The sequence below is a fragment of the Helianthus annuus genome, chromosome 8 (genome assembly GCF_002127325.2).
Source record: "Helianthus annuus cultivar XRQ/B chromosome 8, HanXRQr2.0-SUNRISE, whole genome shotgun sequence".
NCBI classification, from domain to species: domain Eukaryota; kingdom Viridiplantae; phylum Streptophyta; class Magnoliopsida; order Asterales; family Asteraceae; genus Helianthus; species Helianthus annuus.
In genome coordinates, this window is record NC_035440.2 from 45,561,543 (window position 1) to 45,568,496 (window position 6,954).

The window sequence follows — 6,954 nt, forward strand, 5'->3', positions numbered from 1 at the left end:
GTGGTAACGCTTCAATCACTTTGTCTATAAGTTCCTCTCTTGTTTTCACTATCTCAAATCTCTCAAGTTCAATTTTAAGATGACAAAATCTTTCAATCATTTGTCTCACCGACTCTCCTTTTAAACTATCAAACAGATCAAATTCTTTTTTAAGTAAAGCAATTTTTTTCTTTTTTATCTGTTTACCCCCCTCAGCTTTAACACGTAAAGCTTCCCAAACTGATTTAGATGACCCATCATGATTCAGCAATGCAAAGATATCATTTCTAATTGATGACTGGATCAACGCAATCATTCTCTGTTTGGCAGCAAACTCAGATTTATCTTCTCTGGTAAATCTCTTGAACGGTAGTTCTTCGCCTTTATCATCTTTTGGCCGTTCGTATCCAAACTCTAAACAAAACCAGCTTTCATGAGCATACGCTTTCGCCCAGTTGAGAAAACGTTCTTTCCACCAGGTATAATCCTCAATGCTCTCTAGAGTTGGTGGCTTTGAGTGTGTTCCGTAGAAGTTATCATGCTTGATGTTCTCATTGATGGCTTTCGTGATGGTCTTTGGTGTAACAGTTGTTGTTTCGGAAGAATCGGATGTGAACGCGTTGAAAACGTGTTGTAGAATTTTTCAGCCATGATGCAAACCTTGAATTACCTTGAATATCTCGAATTACCTTGAATCAACAAACAAACAAACACTTATCAGTTAAAACACTATCAAATAACTAAAATAGACTCATACTCGAACTGGTGAAAATTCTGTGCGGACTGAAGGTTGACAAACTGTGCGGATTGCTATGACCCGGATCAATTCAAACAACTTTTCCAATGACCTGGCTAACCTACACGACCTTGAACGAGTTTGAATTCAAACGGAATGAACCACCTCTCTTGTGAACTAGAATCGAATTCAAACCGTGTGAAACAGAATTCACTTTTACAATACTTCACAAATTTTAAAACAAGTTTCAAAGTCTGAAAACCTGTTATGCTTTGAAGTTGGGCCGTGAATCACATACCCTGTTAATTGGGCTTCAAACAACACAACCAAACCTTTTAGACAAGTGCCGACAAATTTATAACATCTAAAATCTTATTGGACCGATTAATTGTTGTTTTTAATTCATTGGGCCGACAACATGAACTGACCAACAAATATGATTTGACCGCACTTTTGTTTTATATGTTGATTTAATCTAAATGAACCTCTCAAAACACTTAAATCAAAGTCAAAGCACATGAAACGGATCAATTTCGAGTCTGACACATGCAATCTTACAACATGCAATTTCAATTTGCATCCTCCGACAATGCTAAGTCATAATTCATTTTGATTGGGCCACAAACTTTAGTCACATATACATTGATTTTATTGACTTAATTTTGATTGGGCCGATTCTTATAGTGGGCTGACACAAAATTAATGCTAATCACATGCAAGATTATTTAAAGACTGACAAACGATTATGATTGGGCCGAGATACTTTAAGTCACATGGGCTGTCTCAGATCAACGTACAGTTCAAGCGGAATCAAAAATTAATGTTTTGGAGCGAAATCAGTTGAATGACATATTGGAGCGAAATCAGGATTTTGTTTTTCAAGCGGAATCTCTAGGATGTCGGTTTGGAGCGAAATTAGATTAATTCTTCAAGCGAAATAACCTCCTGGAGCGGAATCACCGATAGATCTTGAGCGAAATCAGAAAAACTCGAGCAGAATTAAAGTGTTTTCAAGCGAAATCTGCCTTTTCGAGCAGAATCAAGTTGTATTTTGGAGCGAAATCTAATTTCGCTTGAAATGACACAAACAATTTCGAGCGAAATCAGGCTGTTAACGCGAAATCGGACCTAAAAACATAGATTTCTCCTAAACGGCTAGGAATTTGGATCTGAAACTTGGTAGGGTTATAGATCAGGTGTTTACGCACAACATATCAAAAAAATAGCCGATTTGGAACGTAAAAACCCGTTCAATTTGACAAAAATCAGTTAAAAACGTGAAAAATGTGAAAAAGATGAAGAAATAGATGAAATCCGGATCTGAAATCGATGAAATCACGAGCGGAAATGTGTGTTGGATCAGTGCAATCGAGCTCCTGCTCTGATACCACTTGTAGGACCGGTTTTAACTCCGAAACGATTGCGAAACGAACGTATAACGTGCGGAAATCGTACACGAACGTGACCTAACACACACGATGTAATATAAACGTGATTCTATATAAGATTTGATAAAGTACAGCACCTTCAATCACTTTCTCTCTCTATAATCTCTCTCTAGATCTAGAGTTCTCTAAAACACAAATGAGGCAAAAGTCTCTAATCTAAACATAACCTCCCTATTTATAGGTCAAGGGGAACTAATGAGACTTCTCATTAATTACAGAAATGCCACCTTGCCTTTTGCCTAGTTATTACAATATAAGCTTGCTATCTTCAGTTTCTCGCTACGGCTTGGATTGACGAAGGCTATAGACATAAATGCACTAACATAATCTTATAACCAAAGTTTCTAGTAGCGTAATCTTATAATCAAAGTTTCTATTAGCGTAATCTTATAACCAAAGTTTCTAGTAGCGTAATCTTATAACCAAAGTTTCTAGTAGCGTAATCTTATAACCGAAATTTCTAGGCAGAAGAGCTATGCCGATAAATGGCGGAAGCCTGCCAAATTCCGAATAAGGGACAGAGTAATGCTCAAGGTCTCGCCTTGGAAAGGCATGATGAGATTTGGAAAGAAGGGAAAGTTGAGCCCTAGATATATTGGACCATTTGAGATAACAGAATACGTCAGTTTCTATAGCTTACAAACTTAAGCTACCAGAAGAGCTCAGTGGAATCCCTGATGTATTCCATATCTCTAATATAAAAAAAGTGCTTAGCTGATGAAGCACTTGTCATGTCTCATCATGACGTTCAAATTGACGAAAGCTTAAAGGTTCATTGAAAAACCTTTGTACATTGAGGACCGTGAAGTCAAAAAGCTCCGTAAGAGAAAGGTTTCCCTCGTCAAGGTAAAATGGGATTCCCGTCGTGGCCCACTGGGAGGTTGAATACTAAATGATACAAAAATACCCTCATACGATTGAATAAATCTCGAGAATGGAGATTTCCTTTAAGGGGTGAGGATGTAACACCCCAAAAATTGTGTCCTATTATGTGGCGACACATGTCCAACTTTCCAACTAATCCCGACTATGTGGAAGGAGGAAGGACCTACACTATACGTTCGCTGAAACGTTCCGTGAATCTCCGACTTATCCCGACTCTAGGAAGTTGAGAGAATATTATTGTGCGTTAACTAAAACGGGTCATGGATCTCCGACTAATCCCAACTAAGAAGAATGAGAGGGACTAAAAGTGCCAAATAGCCAAAGAATCAAAGTCAAAGGACTAAATATGTAAAAATCTCAAATTATAGTTTTTGGAGGTCCCTTACGGACCACAAGGCTTAACCCTTGCGATCCGCAAGGGGGTTTGAATTCTGGTGTGCGCTTAAGATCCTTACGGACCGTAAGCCATCACCCTTACGGTTCGTAAGGGAGTGCTAGTGACAGCTTCTTCGCAGTTGGCTGCCTTAGCAGCCAAGCTTGCCACCTTGCTCGTTTTGTTCTACTTCTCATCTCGATTCAACACTTTTTATGCCACTAATCAATGCCTAGACACCTGGTTGGACACTTGGCATGAATTGGTGGCACTTAGATTAGTATAAATAGCCATTGGACAAGAGGACTCCCATTCCTTGTCATTCCTTGTCACTAATCAAGCTCCATTCATTTATTTATCTACTTTTTTCTGCCACTAATCAAGCTCACACCATTCTCTTTCACTCTAAACTCTCTTAGAGCTCTCCTCTGGACAAGAGGACTCCGATTCCTTGTCATTTTCTACTCAACACTTCCATGTAAGTGTTTCTCCTAAGCTCTTTTATAGTTATTTTGAATATTTGAAGTTTAAAGTCAAACAGTTGACTTTTAGTTTGATTTTAGCTTCTGACCAAATTGGTCAAGGTAAAGTTCAATCCGAACATTCCTACGCTATCGTAATAATGATAGTATGATCCCTCTGTGATCATACCCTCTTATTATTACGTTTACTAGTTGAATTGTTAAGTCGAGCATGCTACGTAAAAGTTGAATTTTCGACTAAACTTTATAAATGGCATAAATGGTTTTTTGTAATTTATAACTCAATTGTTTTGACACATATACAAGTTTTACAACTTATATCAACTGATATTAGCATGCCCAACTCGTCCAATTCAATTTAGAGTTTCATTCTATGTCAAAAGTCAAGAAATTTGACTTTTGCTTTGACTTTTGATTCTGACCCGTCTGGTCAATGTTTAGATATGTTTTAAACTTGTTTTGAGACCATAATATTGTTGAGTATAACTCTCTAAAATTATACCACTTGGTCATTTCGTTTGATGAGTTAAATGACAAGTCTTGGAAATATTATTAAAAATGACCACAATGCCCTTACGTGGTCAAGGTAGATAAATAAATGAATTTTAATCTAAACTAAGCTATACTTTAACTTTAGAACTGAATATATATCAACTAAATATATATTTTTAATACTTAGACTTGTCATAAGCTCGCCCGACTATCTGAACCCGTCTTTAAACTGATTGCTCATAAATCTAAGAACTCGGTTTAATCCGTTTTACTTGATAACTGAAACAATTGGGAGTTATTGGTACCGTGTCCGGGCGTCCCTACTCATGAACTATTATGGCCATACGGAATAACGTGCCGAGGTAGGCATACTGACTCTAAGACACGTTATTCAACTTTGGTGTGTACCTTAATCTTTATAGCACTGAAAATGATCGGCTTTGATCTCGGGTTCCCATTGTATGAGAAGTATGTAAATCTGGTGACAAGATAAAATCCCAAGAAATATTAAATGATTACCTACGGGTTTTCTCTATGTATAAAATCATTTTTGAGAAACTATTTTCAGAATGAGTCAGTTAATTATATTTACCAACAAAAGCTGACGTATTTTTAAAAGATTGAACTGTAGGTACCGAACCTTGATATTAGGCTGAGAATTCGGGTTGGCTATGATAAAGGATATGGAATTTGCAACTCCTAGCTTAAGGCCTATGATGTCTAAGCTTCTTTTTATTCTGATCTCGCATGTGGGCTATGTATGAACTCTGTACAACTTTTATTTGTATATTCAGACGTTTAATGATATGGATATTTTTACTCTAATACTTCCGTTGCATTATTAAATTGTGATACTGTTATCCAATCATCACGACCCATCCAAGCCAACCGGAAGTCGGGGTGTGAGAGTGGGTTAATCTTCCCCCTATCAATGCCTTCATTTTAAGGATCTTATGGATCTATATAAAGTGTGTGGGATGGGAAATAAGGAGAAGAAGGTGGTTCACGGGTTCATAAATCACGTGTTGGTGTATTTGGAAGGCTGAAAACGAGAAAGTGTTTTCCAATGGTAGAGGTTCAAGTGAAGACATCTTTGGGAATATTAATCTTTTGGTTTTTTATGGTTTAAATATAGATCCAAACGTAAGTCATTTGTTTGGAAAGATTGGTGTAGATATCCTTTGAATATGTTGTAAACGCGAAGTTATCCTACAAGGATAAACAAGGCGTGTAAGTACAATGGATTGGATTAGGAATTCGTATATGGAAATGTATCTTAGTATTAAATTACATAAAATTTATCTTCTTAAGATACTCAAATTGGACACCATGTTTATGTGTTTTTCATGGGCGCTATTTTGCCCATAGGAAGTCCATGTATGAGGAATCTTAATTTAAAATAATGTTCACCATAATACACAACATTCAACCATGAGTTTAGTTGGTGCTAAGATTTGGCTCTTTGTATATTATAGTTATATTGTATGTATAATCATCATATGTATCTTAGGGTACCATGTAATGGTCATGCAAGGAGGTAGGTTAAATTCCATCCATTTAACCTCATTATATGGATTCAACAAAGCACAAAATCATCAGTTTAATTGATGATTTCGATTGGTCATGAATATGGACAAGTATAGAATATAAAAGCTATAATTCACCAAAAACCCAACTAGATTTAACTAGACGAGTGCTTCCAACATGAGGATAGTTGGAGACTTGGTGTGGTTTAACCAATTTGATTACTAGGAAGTTACTTGGTGACTTAGATGGATGACTAACTGTAACACCTCGAAAATTTTTAACGAATAATACGACAACACGTGTCCAATCAACTCTCAAATATGCCAAAATGTTGGATGAGAGGGACTAAATGTGTAAAGTAGTGGAAGTATGGATGTGGAGGGACCATTTATGTCAACATGCTAATTAATTTGGCCTATGAGTGACCCTTACGGACCGTAAGGCAGGTATTTTATTATTGTTGGCAAGCGGTTACGGACCGTAAGCAATTCGAAAATAATGGGTGGTAAAAGGCTTACTGACCGTAAGCCTAAGACCCTTACGGTCCGTAAGGCATCGAGCTGGCAGTTTTGTTTGCTGGCCAAAGCAGCCTGCATTGCTGCCACTTCTCTTGCAAAATGGCACTCTTTTCCTAGTCTTGACACATCACTAGACACCTGCTAACATCTTAGAACCTCCCTAAACACCTGGCTTGATACTACAACAACTCTTCAAGTATAAATAACACCACAATTCTTTCTTCAAATTGCTAATTTCACTCACTTCTTCTCTATTACTCTTGGAGCTTTTTCTTGATCAAAAGAAGCCTCCCAATTGAGTTCTTATTCATCTTAAAACACTTGTAAGTGTTCCTTCTAAGCTCATTTCTTTTCTTGGCTAAGTAATTAGCCGAAAGTCAAGCAAATTGACTTTTGCTTTGACTTTTAGTTATGACCATTATGATCCAGCCATTGTTCGAATCGAACATGGCTACGTGATTGTAATCAGGTAGGTGATAATCCCTTAAAAGGACACCTCCTGAAGATCAAGTTA